General features: G+C 36.7%; 1 long non-coding RNA gene across 7 annotated transcripts in view; it reads left to right on the top strand.

The window, feature by feature from the left end:
• LOC104651657 (uncharacterized) overlaps positions 1-19,295 on the top strand; it is a 386,100-nt gene extending 366,805 nt beyond the window's left edge. For 6 of the 7 annotated variants that reach the window (XR_012518359.1, XR_012518362.1, XR_012518361.1 and 3 more), the window contains 2 exons: positions 14,792-14,952; positions 15,051-19,295. This is a non-coding gene — a long non-coding RNA (uncharacterized LOC104651657). Of the gene's footprint in view, positions 1-14,145; positions 14,193-14,791; positions 14,953-15,050 lie in introns of all 7 variants that reach the window. The other variant, XR_012518363.1, reaches the window with a different exon arrangement.
• Positions 19,296-20,093: the final 798 nt, after the last annotated feature.

Genomic DNA, 20,093 nt, shown 5'->3' with positions numbered 1-20,093 from the left:
CATAAACACTCCAGATAACAGGAAGGATTTATCTGCTAGTGCCATTTTGAGTGTTTAGTCATCACTGGCACAAAAGAAAGTAGGAACTGGGACACAGAGAGGGAAAGTTCATACACTGGGGCCTTTGTGGGGGTGGAGGGTCGGGGGTGGGAGAGCCTTAGAAGTACCTCGTGTAGATGATGGGTTGATGGGTACAGCAAATCACCATGGCACATGTGTACAAACCTGCATGTGTTCTGTACATATACCCCAGAACTTAAAAGTATAATTAAAAAAAAAAAAAATAGGGCCCACGGGGAAAAAAAAAGAAGATGACTTAAGTAGAGCTGAAGGAGATGTGCCTCAATCATTATTACCACCAACTGTTGTTTTTTATGGTATATTCTAAATTTGGTTGTCGTTATCCTTGAAGGGCTTATATCTGAGGTGCATTACAATTTTTCATGACTTTTAATTTTCACTGTTACTGAGAATATTTGAAAAATACTACTTTTTTTTTTAATGGGAAGATCTTATCTTTCACATCTATGTTTTAAATTAAGGAAATAGACTGGGTGTGGTGACTCACGCCTGTAATCCCAACACTTTGGGAAGCCAAAGTGGGTGAATCACTTGAGGTCAGGAGTTTGAGACCAGCCTGGTCAACATGGTGAAACTCCAGCTCTACTAAAGATACAAAAATTAGCCAGGCATGATGGCATGCACCTCTAATCCCTGCTACTTGGGAGGCTGAGGCAGGACAATTGCTTGAACCTGGAAGATGGAGGTTGCGGTGAACCAAGATCTCACTACTGCACTCCAGCCTGGGTGACAGAGTGAGATTCCATCTCAAAAAAAATAAAAATAAAAATAACAAATAAACCAAGGAAATTTTGATACCAAAGTAACTTTTGTGACTATTTTATGGTCGTGGAAGGTAAAAAACATTTCTTAATTGACAAATTAGGATTATAATATTTATCATGTACAACATAATGTTTTGAAATCTGTATGTATACATGTGAAGTGGTGGGGGTTCAATGAAGCTAATTCACATATACATTACCTCACATACTTATCTTTTTGGTGTGTGGTGAGAACACTTAAAATCTACTCTTCTAGTGATTTTCAGGTATACAATTAACTGTAGCCACCATGTTGTACAATAGGTCTCTTGGACTAATTCATTCTTTTTAACTGAAATTTTATATCATTTGCCCGACATCTCTCTAACCCCTCACACTCTCCAGCTCCTGGTAACCATCATTTTTCTCTATCTTTCTATGAGTTAAGCTTTTTTAGATTCCACATAGAAGTGAGATCACACAGTGTTTGTCTTTCTGTGCCTGGCTTATTTCACTTAACATGAAATAGCCAGGTATAGAAAGATTGAATTGGAAGTCAACTGGAGGATGATCTCCAGCTCAATCTACATTGCTGCAAAGGACAGGATTTTATTCTTTTTTAAAAAATTTACTTATTTTACTTTAGGTGCATAGTGTATCTGGCATTTCTCCCTATGTTATCCCTCCCTACCCTCCCCTCTTCCTATTTTAATATCTAAATAATAATAATATGTATATATAACATTTACACTGTGTATGTGTACCACATTTTCTTTATCCATTCATCCGTTGATGAACACAGGTTGATTCCTCGTCTTGGCTGTTGTGAATAATGCTGCAACGAACATGGGAATTCAGGTATCTCTTTGACTCTTTGACATATGAATTTTATTTCCTTTGGACATATACCCAGTAGTGGGATTGCTGGATTATATTGTAGTTTTATGTTTAATATTTTGAGGAATCTTCACTGTTTTCCATAATGGCTATACTAATATACATTCTAACCAATGATGTGAGAGGACTCCCCTTTCTACACATCCAAGACAACCCTTGATATCTTTCATCTTTCTGATAATAGCCACTATAACAGGTTGTGGTGATATCTGATTGTAGTTTTAATTTGCATTTTTCAGATAATTAGTCATATTGAACCTCTTTTCATATACCTGTTGGCCATTCATCTGTTTTCTTTTGAGAAATGTCTATTCAGGTGCTTTGTTCAATTTTAAATCAGATTATTTTCTGGCTACTGAGTTGTTTGAGTTCTTTATATATTTTGGATATTAGCTTCCTTATCACATGTATAGTTGGCAAATACTTTTTGCCATTCTATAGGTTTTCTCTTCATTTTGTTGATTATTTCCTTTGCTGTGCACAAGCTTCTTAGTTTGATGTATTCATTTGTCTATTTTTGCTCTTGTTGCCTGTGTTTTGGGATCATATTTTTTTTAAAAAAATACTAACACCAATGTCATGTAGATTTTTCCTTATGTTTTCATCTAGTATTTTTACATTTTCTGTTCTTACATTTAAATCTTTAATCTATTTTGAGTTGATTTTTGTATATGGTTTGAAATAAGGGCCTACTTTCATTCTTCTCCCTGTAGATATTCAGTTTTCTTAACATTTCTTAAAGAGACTGTTCTTTTCTCATTGTGTATTCTTGGCACCTCTGTCAAAACTAAATTGACCCTAAATGGGTGAGTATATTTCTGGTCACTATTCCATTGGTCTATGCATTTGTTTTTATGTTAGTACTTTGCTGCTTTGATTACTATAACTTTGTAGTATCTTTTGAAGTCAGGTAGTTTGTTGCTTCCAACCTTGTTCTTTTTGCTTAAGATTGCTTTGATTATTCAGAGTCTTTTGTGGTTCCTTACAAATTTTAGGATTTTTTTTTTTTTTTACATTTCTTTAAAAAATGTCCTTGGAATTTTGATAGGGATTGCTTTGAATCTGTAGATCAAGAATATTTTAACAATATTAATTCTTCCAATCCATGTACATGGGCTATCTGTTTTAATTTCATTCATCAATGTCTTATAGTTTTTAGTGTGTAGGTCTTTCACCTCCTTGGTTAAATTTAGTCCTGAGTATTTTATTTATAGTTGTTATAAATGGGATTTTAAAAATTTTCTTTTTCAGAGAGTTTATAGAAGTGCTGCTAATTTTTACATGTTAACTTTCTATCCCGCTGATTTACTGAACTTGTTTATTAGCATAACAGGTTTTTTTGTGAAATTTTTAGAGTTTGTTATAAATAAGATCATGTTGTCTGTAAACAGAGACAATTTAACTTTTTTCTTCCAATTTGGATGCAGAAAACATATTTTGATCACATAAATAGATAAAAGTCTAGCAATTGAATTTTTAAAATGACTAATGGAGATTGACTTGAAAAGGTTTATTTTCATTTTATCCCTTGCAATAGATATTTTGTCAAGCTTTAACATACTCTAAGATCTGACAGCAGAAACTTTTGGAAGAATGACTTGAAAACACTAACAAAACAAAAAGATTTTAGAATTTGCAGGAAGTCTGGCCTGACTATTTCTTAATATGCACCTTGGTGGTTTTGAACTCTGAGAGATACTATGGAATATATATGTCTGCATGTCATTAACATTCAAATGAGGTTCCATAAGAAGTCAAAATCTCCTTAAGAGAACATTGGTAGAACTTCAAGTCCTTTATGGTTTTCAAAAAAAGAGTATGTTTTGCTGTACTAAATCACTGGCAGAGAGTTAAGAATATACATTTTGTATAGCTGTGTAGTCGTTTTATTCATGAAACAGAATCTTTTTTTTTTCTTTTTGTAGCCAAAAGTGCCATTCTCAAAGGGCATGTGGGCAATCAAAATATTCTCAAAGCCTGAAAGCCAAAGAAGAAATAGCTTTTGGTTTATTTACTGGGGTATGTCTTTCTAAACATTATTTTTAAAATTAGCCCCAAAGGGCAATAAACTAGGCCTTTCTTTGGCCTGAGTGAATAAGAAAGATGAGGATTACAGGACATTCAGCAAGAATGCCCTCCACATGATGTCTGTCTCAAGGTGTACAACCAATGAGGTAAGTTTAAACAGGAAAAAGTAAACATAGGACCATCACTCTGTTCATGCAGAGCAGTCAAAACTTTCTCAGCAACATGCTTTTCATAAACTCAATGAGGCAGCACGGGTGTCCAAGAAAATATAAATAAAGATTTTCCTTTCTTAGTTTTTCCCCTATTTCAATCTCATTACTGTCAACAGTGTCTGAAATACAGAGGAGAAATCATAAACATTAATGAATAGATGGGTCAATTTTGATAGAAATGGAACTATTCACATATAAGCAGGTGTTAATGAAGGCTTAAGACCAGTGCTCCACAGAAAGAGAACAAAGTGAAATAAACTAAATTTGATTTTCAAATACTTATAGAATTTAGTATTTTGCAATAAATGTTTCCTTTCCCATTTTATATGCCAAGATACCAAAACATACAATGTTTGTTAAGTAATTAGTATCAATTAAAAGTTTAAAAACAAATGGAGAATATCAAATTACAGTATCATTGGTGGAGCACCCTTTCTCAGTGTTCTAAATATTGTATTGTCAGCCATTACAAATAAATATTAAAAAGACTGAAATAATGTCCATTGTGTCCAGATATAGGAATATTGTGTTTCAAAAATTCAATAGGAACTTGCTGAGGGAATTCACCTGTGTTAGACAATTTAAGATGTAGTTAGCAAATTCTTACTTTCCTGGAATCACATAAAATATTCATAGATTCCTGTCAGAAGTTGCAAAGTTAAATTTAAAACCCAATTCTTGGCTCCATGAGATAAAATATTTCTGTAGCATCTTATTTTCTTGACTTTATTATTCCTAGTATGATTGGAACTATTTCGTAATCCCATCTCACCACAGATCGAGAACACAGCATCATACTTCGTGGCATCTATCCTTCATAACTGTCTTTGGGGCCATACATTCCTTCACATACATACAAAATGAAAATCACATACATGCAAAATGAAAGTGGGAAAGTATTTGGCTTTTCTAGAATTGCAAATTTATGAAGTCTTTATAAAGCCATTGAGGAAGGTGACTAGAGCTACATTTACTGAGCACTGACTCTGTTCTAGGTAGCTTACATATACGACTTCTAATTGTCTCAACCCAGAAAAGTGGACAACATTATCACTGTTTTGTAGAAGAGAAAACTTAATTAATTGTGTCAAATCAACTTTTTGATACAGAGTCTTGCTCTGTCGCCAGGCGCCAGGCTGGAGTGCAATGGTGCAACCTTGGTTCACTGCAACCTCCACCTCCCGAGTTCAAGCAATTCTTCTGCCTCAGCCTCCTGAGTAGCTGGGACCATAGGTGCGCGCCACCATGCCCAGCTAATTTTGTGTTTTAGTAGAGATGGAGTTTCACTATGTTGACCAGGATGGTCTCGATCTCTTGACCTCATGATCCGCCCACCTGGGCCTCCCAAAGTGCTGGGATTACACACCCAGCAAATCAACTTTTCTAAAGTTACTCAGATCAGACGTTTAAATGAGGCTGACTCCAAAGAACATAGTCTTTCTATAACACCACAATACGCTCTCTTGCTATCTTGAGAGGTTGTACTAATTTAAATAGAAAAACTATTAATGGCATTCATGGTTCATTGTTTAAAAAAAAAAAAAAAGACAAGTTCCGTTTCATTTTCAACTAAACCTCCTTAATCCTCTTGGTAATTAAATAACCAAGCCCTGACTTGTGTTTACCATCAGTGGGAAATTTAGAAAGGTAGATAGAGGAGAAAAAAATAAAAACAAAAAAAGAGAGAGACTATTGCATGTGTCTACCTGGTAGTGTCTCATAGAGGAAGCAAAAGGAAAATGCTTATTTTCCTGCTAATTATTTTTCTGTTTAAAGGAAGGAAACAATGGCATGAGGTGAAGGATAAATAGATAATATCGATGTGGTAATAATGATCAAAACAAAACAAAGAACAATTGATTTGGGAGTTATTTCTCCATCTCTCTGGCCATTCCACTCTTTACTGAATAAGTGTATGCTGTTTGGCTTTCAGGCTAGGGTTGTCATGCGAGAAGTGTACGTTAATGTCATATTTTCGCATAACTTTCTTTTGGGGATAAGACTTTTGGTTTCTGCTGTTTATTATTTCAAAAGCATCTATATGCTAATATGTTTTATGCTTATTATTTTCATGTTTGTCCCTTAGGTTATGCTTCATATCACCCACCAGGGAGGATCATATCTCATAAAAACTTTCAAATTTGATTTTGAAAATTATTCAGAAAAATTTAAGCCATGGAATCTCCCCACATAGGAAAGACTATGCTCTGGAGAGTTCTGTAATTTGCAGAAAATGGACTGGGATAACATTTGAGTTTTATGCTACCAAAATCCTCTTGAGAAGAACAGCTAGCTACCCAGAATATTTAACATTGTGACACTGAATCTAGTAATAGGTTGTAAGAAATTGCTGAATTATTACATTTAATCCAAAGAAGAGAAAGGCAAGGCCGATTTCGTTCTCCCTAGCCTCTGAGGTGTGTTATCTGCTTCGATTGCTGTAAATACTGTATTTTAATTGTATGGTATCCTTCTTTTGCATCATTTCTAGAAAGTTAATTTTAATGATACTAATGACTGAAGCTGAGTTTGTGCATAGAGGAAGAATCAGATAAAAATAGAAATCTCATATAATAAGCCAGCTTGATGTTTTCTTCCAGAACTTTTATTACAGAGATTTTTTTTTTATAAAGTTGTAATTTATTTTGAAAACAGATTGCTGTTTCAAAAAAAGTAAAGTTAGCTAATTAACCTGACATAAAATATTTCTTCAGGCATCGTCTTTTAAATAAATCAAGGCTTAAAAATGAATTCCTTGACACGAATTCCTAGGATTCCTAGGTTACTTGGAGGGTATTTTTCATTTCTCCCTTGATTGAGAATTGGACTCCTTTTGTTCCAAAGCCCTTCAGGGGTACAAAGAAAGGGCATCATTTCATCTCCTCTGTATTGTTCTCTGCTCTGCTCTTTGCTTACTGAGGAATTTGTACTCCAGGTTTAAGTTCATTTTGTGTATCAGCCCCCTCTTTACTCATTCTCCTACCTTTCAGTAGCTACACCTAAATCCCTTTCCATTTTGTTGTTGTTGTTGCTGTTAAATGATTTCACTTTTAGACCTCAGGAGTGACTTCATTCTGCAAGAAATTCAACACAGCTTACTGGTATTTCTCCTCTTGGCTCATTTTAGTGCCTCTTGAGCTACAAGACAGCTTTGTTAGTAGGAAGTTTGCTCTCAGAGTTGGAAGAAAGCTCTCCTTCTGAAGGGAGTCCTGACAAGCAAACTAGGCTCTCCTCCAGACAGAAGGGAGTAAGAATGAGCCTACAAAAGGCAGGTGAAGACAGGTACCTGGACAACACGTGCTAGGCCAGCCTGCCGGCATTTCAACACTGATGGTCATATTCTCTTTGTAAATAAGAAAAATTGCTGGAGACACATTTTATGTATTTGTTAGAATAAATGATTGGTAAAATATTATTTTATCCAGTTGAAACATGGTTATATTTGGTACCTTTTGTTACAATGAAAGACCTATAATGGTTTATGAGCTAAAACCCTGTGACCCAACAGTTTTTCTTTTCTTTTTATTCTACTTATTTCCCTCTGATAGTAACAAAACAGCTACACATTTTACCTTTTAAAGTTGTGTTTGGAAAAGAATTCATTGAACTAACACATATGGCTTAATGCAGCCCTAGCAGAGAAGAAATGGCCCCTTCTTGCTCATCTCAGAACATAACTCAAAAATAATTCAAATAGAAAAGTAATTTGTGGGCAGTTAGGCTCCAAAATTTGTGGGGTGCTGTTGAGCTATGCAGCCTGATTAAGAAGACTGCCAGGAGTGTGTTACTCTCCTCATGAACTAAGTTCCATGAGGGTGGGAAAGATGTCTATCAACAACTCTTAGCTCATAGCTCTAGAAGGTGGCTGCAGGTTGTGGACTTTTAGCAGATGTGTTGTCATGCCCCAGTCTAAATGAGCAGTGAACTCTGGCTTAACACAACTTCAGAAAATGCTGTGTGATCTTCAACAGTTGACACACCTGGTCTTGTAATGCCTTTGGAGCATGATGAACAGCTTGCGGCTTTGAAATAATAGAGACTCGAATCAAATAAGCCTGGGTTTGAGTCCCAGCATCAATACCTACTAGTTTTCTGACCTTGAGGAGATTGGACTCAGCCTTTCTAAGCTTCGTTCCTTGCATGAGTAATATTTAATTGAAAAAAAAATCACATTTCCTTAAGTTGGCTGCAAGGACTAAAAATGAGATAATGTATTTTCATAGCATAGTGTTCACACACAGTAAATGCTTACCTAATGGTGACTATGTCTTTTCTTTCTTTCTTTCTTTTCTGTCCTTTTTTTTTCTTTTGAGACACAGTCTTACTTTGTCACCCAAGCTGGAGTGTAGTGGCGCAATCTCAGCTCACTGCAACCTCTGCCTCCTGAGTTCAAGCAATTCTCCTGCCTCAGCCTCCCTAGTAGCTGGGATTACAGGCATGTGCCACTAGGCCTGGCTAATTTTTTATTTTTAGTAGAGACGGGGTTTGCTGTGTTGGTCAGGCTGGTCTTGAACTCCTGACCTCAGGTGATTCACCTGCCTCAGACTCCCAAAGTGTTTGGATTACAGGCGTGAGCCACTGTACCCAGCCAATGGTGACTGTTGCTGTTATTATTGCTTTTAATAGTAATTATACTTCTAGGATTGTTATTATCATTATTAATCATATTAATGGTTATGCAGAAGGTTCAAACTTTTTTCCTATGGATAACTTAAGTAGTAGAAATCAAAAGATGCATATATTAGATACTTTTCTGCCAGTAAAACAGTGCTTACATGTGAACAGTTTCTAGTTTTCAATGTGATTCACTGGAGACCTGTATATCATCACAAAAGCTTCAGGAAACACTTTTCTTTTAATTAAAAAAAGTCTTAAGATAGTTCCAAAGGTGAAAATTTTAAAGATTCACAAAATGTTATTACTTGTATCTAAACAATATCAATTATTCAGGTGAAATAGAAATAAGAAGTCAATTAAAAGCTAGATATTTCTACCATCACTGCCAAGAATCTAGGTATCTAGCTAATGATTTTGCTCTCTCCCTTTTTTTGGGTGCCTGATATTATGAAAAGTTGTTTTGTTATTGGCTGCTCATGTTGCTGGTAGTAGTGATTATAGGATATAATTTAAAAATCATTAAATACTGTGAGAAATGGAACTGATCAGAATGAAGGCTTTCCGTAAGAAAATACATCTTGCTGGTTGAAAAGCTCTAGTTAGCTTCTAGGACATCTTCGTCGGGGCAGAACATGATATGAAAGCATGCAGCTGGGTCTCAGGGCCATTGAAAAGTTTTGGTCTTGCTGCTAAACGAAAGAAGAGTAAATAGGCTTGTATTTGCCTCTAAAGCATATGGCATTGCACAGAAGGAGAAGTCAGATGTTAATCAAACCTTTGCAGGATTGGAATGGATCATGCCATTCTGTACTGAAAAGTCAGCTTTGATTTTTAATTTCAGGTCCCCAACAAAAGACCTGTAAACATATGTGCTAAAAGCTTCTTATTGCATCCAAGACTCATTTCAAGTAAACAAATATCTTTTCTCTTTGTATGTGGAAGAACTCTAATGACAGTACAGCCTTTATTTGAAATATCTTGACTGTATATTGATATCTTTCATTTAAGGTTTACCCTTTCCTCTGGATTTCCTTCTTTCACGAAGTCTTTCCCCTGAGGAAATGCTGACAGTAAATTAACATCCATGCTTTGGTGTATTTTATGGTGTTTCATTAAATATTCACACTTGAATTAAAATCCAACATCATCTACATTTCGCATGTTTAGCATATAGTAGAGGCTAAAAAAATAGCAGTTAAAAGAAAGGAATCTCACTAGAATTATAGCCACAGTTTCCTAGATTTCATTTCTATTCTGTCAGTCCTCAATGAAGTTGGTATAATTTCCCTTCCAATGGGCAAGATTTGGAATTGTTCACATTCACAAGTGAGAGAACAAAAGAAGAGAGATTTTCATTTATAAGATTGCCTTCTCTTATCTATTGGTCTTGCCTCCCAGACCGTCTGTCTGTCTCTGGAAAGCAAAGTCAATAAAAATGATTAGAGTTGGCATCTCACAAATGTACACTGTTAAACCGTGAAGCAGTAATGCTGTGCAGGAAATATTTTTCTGACCTTTTCAAATTGCATCCAACTGTCTCGGGAATTTCTCAGTGACTAGAGGTAATAAGGTTCAATCCATTTTACTGGCTGGCTTCAAATTTAGTTCCTCCGAAGCTCTAACTTATCTATTCTTTGCATCTTGGCCCCAGCACAGAAATCCATGCGTCTAATCTTTTCCCCCCTTCTCAGGTTCTTGCTAAAGGGTCACACTGTGGAATCTACAACCATGACGGCTTTCTACTTATGGCCCCCTTGAAGAACAAAATATTAGCACAAAAAGATTAGTGGACATGTTGTCTTTTGAGAAGCCTTTGTTGAATTTAATTAGCTTTTAGATTTCATCCCGTCTTACATCTCGGTTTTTACCTATATGATTTATGCCTTTGTCATCTTAGTTCTGTAAAACTTTTTAAACTTAACTGTTCTCTCGAATATTAAAGAGGCAAAAATAGGTGAATTTCTTTTATGTTAAATTAATTTTGCTTTTTCTTCTGTGAGTCCAAATGCACCAGACATACTCCCCTAGAAAGGAAGGGAGTCAGCCAAGTGTGACATGCTAAAAGGCAGCTGGGCCGCCTCTTCACCGTGTTCCCTGAAGGAGAACAGAAAACAGAAGCTGGGGACACATTTCTTGACCTCATGAAAGCGGTGGATGTCAGGAAGCCTTGACAAGAAATTAAAAAGCTTGTCTTACTTTTTATGTTTAGAGCATCTCCATGTTGACTATGATTCTAGGGAGATACCAGTGTTTCCTCATTTGTAGGACACACCAAATTCAATAGCATTCTCTGCTGTGTTGTTCTCATCCATCGATTGCTTCTGTACTGCCTTCTGCAGAGGAGATTAGAATGTTGGCTGGAATTTCCTGTGGTCAGTGGAGCTTGGAGCCTCTTTCTGGCTTGGAAGGCATGTTCACGGGCAAAGAGCCACCAGGAGGAATAAGTCTTTTTGAAGTTACCCTTTTAAGAGTTTGTATTTTCTTGTACACCAGTTCTCAAGTTTGATTGTCATAAGATATGTGACTTCATAAAAATGAGATTATTTCAAACAACCCTATTTAGAAAATAGACTTGGGGAAACGGAGGTGAAGAGCAGACATTTTAATATTTATGACACTGTATTTTTTTTTCCTGAAGAAGCTATGTATATTCATACCAAAGTTTATCTTCATAATATGGCTTGTCTTTTTCACTTAAAACAAGGTGCTTAAAGTTTTTGGTCAAAGTTAAAATAGAATATACCAAGTTGTGTTTAAGAATAAGCTGCTGTTTCATCATTTGAAATTTTATCTATCTTGATAATAGAGTCACAGTCCTAGATATTCTTTTATGACTTGGGTGTGGTTAGATGTCATTTTGTTTAGGAAAGACGGAGTATTTTGGCACTTTTGCAAATCAGATTTACTTGATATTTGCCATGCAGCTTAATGTTTTTATCAATAGTCAGGGAAAAGTGAAGACTTTCAGGTGCAATGACTAAAGCTGTCTGTTTCTTGAGTGGAGATACAGTACACCTGAGAGCTTGTTAATTCAGATGTGTGTATATCTGCACTTATGTGTGCAGCCATGTGTGAATGTGTATATTAACTTAAATTCAGGATGGGAAGGCAGCAAGTCTGAAAACAGAGTCTAGTTTCTCCATGCGGATGCCACCTCTTAATAAAACGGAAACTTGGCTATAGCCATGAAAACCTTTCAGAACACAGACTTGCTTAGCTGATTGAGTCTAATCATTACACGTTTAATGATTCCTCTTTCTCGTTTCTGAGATATATAATCTTTGCTTCAGAACCTGGAAGTAGAACAAAGTCCAAGTTCAGACTTTCCATTGCAAGCGTAAAGTGATTTAAATCTGGTAGGAGAACTAAGTCAAGTCATTGTGGGGGTCACTTTGTACTGAGGTTGTTTTGCTTTGCTGGGTATGCTTAGAGTTTGGAAGATGGCTGTGGAATGAATCAGGTAGAGAGGCACAAGGGGAGTAGGTCATCTAATGAACAGTGCCAATAATAATAATGTCTGATTCTTATTGGATAACTACTATTTACCGGGTATATCACAGATAAATCACACAACCTCACTTAGTCTTTACAGGAGCCCAATAAGACAGGCACAACGATCTTCGACTTACAGGGAGAAAAAGTGAGGCTTAAAGAGGGAGATTGTGTGAAGAGAATTATTTTTACATGGAAAGGAATGAAACAATCTATTCATTGTGGTAATTGTTTTTTTTTCCTCCTCTACCCTTTTCTTCTCCTTTTTATCCTTTTCCTTCATCACCTCCTCTTTCTTCTTACTTAGCTTCTCCTTCTCTCTAGTTCTCTTTTCTCAAACAGAGAATGAAATGTGACCATGTTGTTAAAGCACTGTCCCATTGGGTCTTGGTCAACAAATACAGCCATTTTTTTCTCCTTCATCATGGAGTTGCTCTTAGTAGGGTTACTTATTTAATTATTTTGAAAGTTTGATAAGGGCTAAGAGTTCTGGCTGGTGGTTTATTTATCATCACATATCTTTATTATTATTATTATTAACTTAAAAGACTATCACAGGTGGCAGAGTATGGGGACTATATGCCATCCCTCATAAGCTCACATTCAAGTCTGCTTTCTATCTTTTATCTTTGTCAATGATTGTTCAGGGTTAAAAGGAAGAAAGAATGAATTGAGGATCGTAGATGTTCAAAGATATTTTTGTGAGTAACTTAGTAAAACCTGTTTCTATAAAAAGAATGTGTAACTGTATCAGGATATCTAGGAAATAAAATTTTTTTCAAATATACAACTGAGATTCTTTTTTCTATTTTCCTCACACATCAATATTACAAACATAAATTCCTGATTGCTAGAGCAGGCTTGTTCTAGTGACGTTAGCTCAATGGAGATATCGATGCCCTGGGATTCAATTTCACTCTTACAGTGATGCCTAATATACTCCAATTTGTGTCTCAGGGAAGGGGCTTGGTGCTTGGTTATTTATTTCGGATAAACTGGGCTTTTTGTGTTGCCATAGCATCACTTAGATTCCTGATACTGAGGCCAGCAACCTGATGAGGCCTCATTTGTTCCCAGGCGTAACAGAAGGATAGGAAATGGATTCAAATCTAAGCAGAGTGGTAGAATCTCAAAAGCTCTGTCACCAACACTCACTGCAAATATACTCTTTCTAGAGTGAGTGTTCTGAAAATGTGGTCTGCATCTCACTTGTGATAAATATCCCCTTTAAAAAAATTCACACAGACACAAGGAAGGCAGCATGGTTTAAATGCAAATATTATTTCAAGGTGTCTCTCTCTCTCTCTCTCTCTCACACACACACACACACACACACACACACACACACACACACCCCTTGGGTCTGGTGTCTTTCAAATATGCATGTGATCTCAGTTTAGGGGTTCATGAATGACTTTGTGTTTTGCACAAGACCCCTTTGATTTCCACTCTCACCGTTATTGGAAATAAACTCAAAATTGTATAAACAAACAAGAGTATCTGCCACACAGAGTTCATCTTCAACACTTCACTTTCCATTATTGCTGAAGGAAGGGAAATGACAGCATTGGCTTTCTGTGCTTCTGTGAAATATTGGTAATCTCCACTTACTGTCCAGGCTGCAGCAGTATTTACTTTTCCTTAATTGGAACCCCACTGATATCCTGTGGGATTCCCCCTACTCTCCTCCCCTTGGCAAGGCAATATATCCATATAGACCTAGATCATAACTGCCATGGTCTATTATAATATTACAGTCAGGAATATCAACACTGGGATCAAAATTAAACCAACCTCCAGTTTCCAGACTGCCTTTTGATATTATTAGGAACTCACCATTTTCTCAGTGTTTATCTTTGAAGTTAAAGAAATGTCTGCAGAAGCTCAAATTGAAGACGCTTTATCACAGCGCTTCCTCTTCCGTTTTAATTCTTCATTTCATTGCTTCCAAAAGTGTGGGGATGACTGATTGCATTGCAAACTATTATCCATAATGAACAAGCAAACAACAGATACAAGTGGTTTGCGTACTCCATATAGAAATGTTATTTTAAAAATATCTTCATCCTTTCTAGGTGAACAAATACAGTAAGATTCCTGGGAAGCCTTAATTTTATTAAAGGTAAATTCATTAAAATTAAGTAAATCTCCTTTATCTTAACTTTTGGTGTCAAAATGGGATTTGTTACCTTGGACATCAGAGGGCTTCATTGTCTTTCTTTATGGTTTCAGCATTTGCTTTTCCCATGTGCTATTTTTATTTTTGTCATTGAAGCTCATGAAGACTTAATCATTATCCCTCTAATTTTCCAGAAAAAAAAAAGTTGATGTATTGAACTGACTGCAGAAAAAGAAGAAGAAGAAGAAGATCAATCTGACATTGTAGGTTAATAGTAGGGAACAAAACACATTCATAATTAGAAGAGAAAAGGACTTTCCTTGTTCATTCCAGTTTATAATAAAAAGCCGCTCGCTAAAGTGTCTTAGAAAATAATGCATTCAGACTGAGTCGAATTACCGCCTAGCAGATTCTATTTATCTGTAGCTTAAAAAGCAGCTGCGTTTTTGTAAAAAGCAATGAATGTGGCAGTCCTACTTAAAGGTGGAAGAAAAAGAACACCCCTTGTTTTGTAATAAGGGGATTTTCAATTTAAAAGAGAGAGCAAGCCTGTTGTGTGAAGTAGGGTTATTACATTCACTGTATTCTATCTCACCCACCAGGAGGCTAATAATGAAGGGGCCGGGAAGGAGGCCAGTGCTACCAGGGTTATCTCACAACCTCAGATGCTGGATAAGTCGAAGGAGCAGAATCGCTTTGGGATGACATTCAGAAAGGCTGGAGTGATTACGTGGAAGAGAAAAGCCTACCTATTCTTTCCAAGGTAAATAGTTCATTTCATCTGTCAGCTGCATGTATCAATATACAAATATGTTTATATAAAGATATCTATAAAGTTTTCCTTTTAAAAAATCATTTTAGGTGCAGGAATATTCCCTTGACCTGCTCATCCAATGGTCCAGTAATGAATTGCTAGAGACCTGCCTTAGACAAAGAATGCACTCGGAGCCCCACCACACCTAAAGCCACGCTTTGAAGGATCTGCCAAGCTCACTTTTAATCATGAGAAAGAAATTACCCACACGGAGTCAGCAGAAAATGAGAAAGTAGAGCTCGTGCTGTGAATAATTCCAGCAAGTGCCAAGGGGCTAGTTGAGGAATGGCTTCATGAGGTGAATATCTTTAGCTTGTACTTAGGGTTTGGTTAGCATATAATCATTTTCTCTTTTAGGAGCAATGACTATCATACATGTATTTCCTAACTAAAGAGTGCTCAGAGCATTTGTCAGGATGTTGACAGATTTAATATCAGTCTTGCCCATGTTGTTATTTACTATGACTAATTTTACGTTTGCAAATACGCGAAAATCAATTTAGGCGGAAAGGCTCTCCTCCAAGTCAATGACTGCTACTAGCTGTATGTATTTGTGTGTATTGCTGTGAGTGCACGTCCAGTAATTTATGTCTCTGTGTCTGTATGTGCCCTTGGTCTCGTCTTCTCTCTGTTGTGAACGCAGGTTGGGAGAATTAGCCAACCATTGGGTTCTCAGATGTGGTCCCAGGCTTTCATTTGATTTTTGGAACGGGAAAAAAAGAACGTGTCACATCATGATTAATGGTGAATCTGAATTTTCAATTCACATGAAAGGAGGAAGGGGAGGGGATATGAGTCAAGTGACAAGACTAACCTTTTCCCTTTGGGAGGAGCATGATTCAAATTAAACATCACTTTCAGTGTGAAATTAGTTTGAAGGCCTCTTTTTTGTGTGCCTGGTTTAACTCCTTGGTGGCTGCTTTTTCAGAGAGGATTTCTTCCCTCCCAGCTCTGTCCCCATAGCCCACAGTTCCTCTTCCTTTGCTTTATTTTTCTAAAGATGAGGTCCAGAAAAAGAATATTTTACTATTTCAAAAGCTTCACTTCTCACAAAATAAGATTCCCCCTGAAATATGTTATTTGTCTCCCAAACTAATGTTTTAATACATTAAATCAATTTATCAATTAATCAATAATCACGTTCTTCTTTTTTAAAAGATAATTTTGCCAGGGAGGAGGGAGAAAGGAAGCAAGGGATCCTTTTGAAAGGCATTTTGAGTGCCCTCTGCTCAGTGCCAGTTTTTGCTGCCTGAGTGAGCCACAGAGGAAAAACAGCAACAAAAACCCCCAAGTTCTCTCCTGAGTCGCTAGTTTCCCACATAACTGAGTCACAGGATTGCCATGCCAACCTTCAGCAATGTTGGCTTTCAGCAAGCATGTGCCTTCACACTTTAAAACTGCCCATCAGTATGGATCCAAAGGATGCAGGTCCAAACATGTAGAAAGAACGCACTGCCTGAGAAAATGCAAAGCTGCCTTCCCATGTGTCCACATTCTTGATGCCACCATTTAAGCATCAGCAGGATTTGATATGCGATTGACTGTCTTTCTGGAGTTTGGTGGCTGGTGAAGAAAGGGAAAGTGTTGAGGGGTTAAGAAACAGTATTATCCTTCTAGTGTATTTTTAAAAGGAAAATGTTAGGGCTCTTGAACCTCTTCCCTAATGGAAGGAGAGATGTGGTAGAGGAGCAATGGGGGTTGGAGGGGCACAGGGTGGGGAGAGCTGAGCCAGCTGGGGGAGGAGGTAGAGGTGGAGTCTAGGAGGTAGAAGGTGGAGGCAGATGAGCAGCTGTGTTTATTTTAAAACATATCATTTAACCCTCATCTAAAAACAAATTGGAGAGGTTTGGGAGTGCATTAATCTGGACCCAATTAGCATGTCTTTCTCCTTCAAAAGTGCAACCTGAGATTAATGAATATAAACTAGAGTTTCAGATGCAGTGCTTAAATCATTTGCATGTTTTCTGCATGATAATTGAATTTATGTATGCACTGCCTTTCATTTAACTATCTCCAGTCTCTTCCCTGTGATTCGCCTAATCCAAAATGTCATGGTAGTAACCTGTAGACGGAAATAGCTTGCCTAGCCTTTACTCCTATGGAGGAACTCAAGTTCTTGTTTCTTTTATTTGAATTTAAATAATGCATTTTTTTTAAAAAAAAAGCAGAGGGCAGTGCTTAATAGTCTGGAATGCTGTTTCAGGAGTTGGTAGATAAGCACCTCAAGTTTATTTTTGAAAGGCCAGAAAAAAACCATTGGGATTTATGGCATTGAGTTTTCAGTGGTACAAGAGAAATGGGTTTCAGTGTGGCCACTTATAAGTGTTTTAATAATACCAAGAGCAATGTCACTTTAATGAAGCATGAAGAATGTGCTTGGTCTTTGGACCTGAGTTATTTAGATCACTGAGAGATTTCAGTGCATACTATTGTTTCTGGCATCGTTCTCACTTTTGCAGATGGGATGGGGGATGTATCTCTATAAAAGGCTCTAGGTGAGCAGTTAGCACTTGTGTGGTCCCTTAGTATGCTATACTTTTTTATTTCCTTTTTGTTATTTAGGGGTAGAGAAAGCTTAATGCTTACATAGTCAAACAGGTACTAAGATCCCCACTCCCCAGCTGCCCCCAAAAGAAAAGTATAAAAGCCAACATGGGTATGTAAGAAAGCTTTCTGGGGAAGAAGTTGAAGCAAGATGCTTGAAATAATTCCTCTGGTTTCAGCTTGCATCAGTGATTTGTCTGTCTTCTGTCTTTCCATACGTGTTTCCAAGTTCAATGTCAAAGTGATGAGCTTTTCTCCAGGAATTCTGCCCAGTGTCCTTTGTTTTTGGTGAATTCAATGGTTGAATGTCTCTGAGTGTCTCTTGGTCTTGTTTCCTGGTCCTTGTAGCTAAGAATGTCATGGAAGGATAAAATCTTGTTAATTTGTGATGTCACAATTTAAGTGTGCTTCTTGTCACTTATGTGTAGTTTAAAATGTTTCTTAATGTAGCATGAAATGATTGGTTAGCTTTGAAATGGTTGTGAAGTCATGTGAAGAAAATAAGTTTTGCATCCGACCAAGATAAATTCACTCTAGTGCTTTATGGCTTTTTATTCCTATGTGATAGTAATAAAGTCTCATGTAGGGATGGAAGCCATGAAATACATTGTGAAAAATCATCAACTAAGAAGGGGCCATCAGTATAGAGAACGTTAGCCTGTGGAGCTGTGAATGTGATGGAGACATGATTTAGTGTATAGCTCTGCTACATGCTTGGTGTTCGAGTTTCTTTATCCTTCGATTTTGACAGCTAAGGAATTTAGGAGGATTCATATTCGTAATCATTGATTAACATGCACATTTAGGCTTGCACATTTTTGTTTATCATACATTTTTCTCCTTTTTCTATTAATGAACGTGCTCTAGGGGAACTATTAATAGCCCACCAGTCTGATAGGCAGCATTTAATCCTTCTATGCCTTCTTTCACCACCTGTTGAGGTCTTTCTTCTGAAACAAAGAGGAAATAGACAAATCAGTCTTGTCCTCTTGGAAATGTGGTCCAGATTTCTCTACTCCCAAGCTCCAAAAAAAAAAAAAAAAAAAAGGTATACATTGGATGGGCTAGATCGATACCTCCTGAGAGCCATAAATCCTCCAAGAGTCGTTTTCCATGTAAGGGTGTGGTACATTGCAGAACACCTGATGCTGGAGGAAAGCAGGAGGGCTTTGGGGTGGAGTTGCATTCTCTCTGCCATGGCAACTACGTGATCTGGGGCAAATGATATAAACTCTATGAGCCTCTTTCCTCACCTTTAAAATGAAGAGCAGTAATACCTACCTCGTAGGGTTGTTGTGAGGATTAAATGAAGTAATGCATACAGTGCCTAACAAAGTATTTGACATCATATTTTTTAAAAGCTCATGAAATATTAGTTTTTCTTCCTTCCCCTCTTTCTGTTTTCTCCCCTGTTCCCTTTCTCTCCCTTCTCTGCCCTCTCTCCTTCCTTCAGATGTTAGTCTAAAACAACACCTTGGATCTAAGCAGCACCTTTGAGAAAGAAAAGACTCCTTCAAGAATATCTAGTTGCACCTCCTTTCCATATTTGGCCTAAATGTCTAGGTTGGATCAATAGTTTAATTTTTGTATTGAACTGTGTAATGTTGACTATGGACCTATATTCACTTTTGCTGTTTTCTGTATATTTATTTTTGCTTGAATTGTTTTAATATTATTTGCCTCTACTCATTTTTATTGATTTTCTGTATTTTTTTCAATGAAAATCATAATAAAAATTATTTTTGTTATCTTTTGTCTCTCTGTTTCTTCTACACATGGGATTTTAGCCTGGATCTAGGCTGCCCCAGTAAGACAAATGATGCTGTTTTCTTAAAAACCACCCACTGTTAGTACTGAAATAACTATATCCCCTCACTACTCTCCACTCCCATTTGCCTATCTGTGTTTGGGGACATTTATCAATTTAGTTGTAGCTGTGATGCTCACTTATCTTTTAAATATGTAAAAGTTAGAATCTGACTTTATCACTAAAGCCTGGGAATAATTGTCAGTAAAGAAAAGGACTTTGCAAGTAACAGAACGTTTTTAAAATCACAGAATAATATAAATGTATTGCTATAAAAATTGAATGCAGTGAAAATCAATGACACCATATTTGTATCCAGAGTTATTTTATCATCATTGAATTTGTTCTTTAAACCTCATGCTTACCCCTAGACCCCCAGGTACTAGAAGTATCCCTGATGGCAGAACATTAAATATTTTTGAACAAATGAATGGGAAAAGAGGAGAGAAGGATGATGGGGGAGGGAGAGAGGAAGGTAGAGCAATGAGAAGAATAAAGAAGCAAAGGGCCATATCATCGAAGGAAATATATTGTATATTTAGGAAAGCAGGACAGACATGTATATGCATGGGTGTGCATGCGTACACACACACACACACACACACACGTAAAGGCCTACTGCAAGAATGTGTAGAGTTGAAGTTTGGAGTTGATATTACTACACCACTCAAGATAAAATGTAATATGAGTGACATAGAAAAAAATTACTCTAGGGACCTCATGCAAAGAAAATTTTCTA

This window comes from Saimiri boliviensis, chromosome 7, assembly GCF_048565385.1.
Source record: "Saimiri boliviensis isolate mSaiBol1 chromosome 7, mSaiBol1.pri, whole genome shotgun sequence".
NCBI lineage: Eukaryota > Metazoa > Chordata > Mammalia > Primates > Cebidae > Saimiri > Saimiri boliviensis.
The sequence above is the reverse complement of the archived record's forward strand: the minus strand, read 5'-3'. Positions and strand labels throughout refer to the sequence as shown.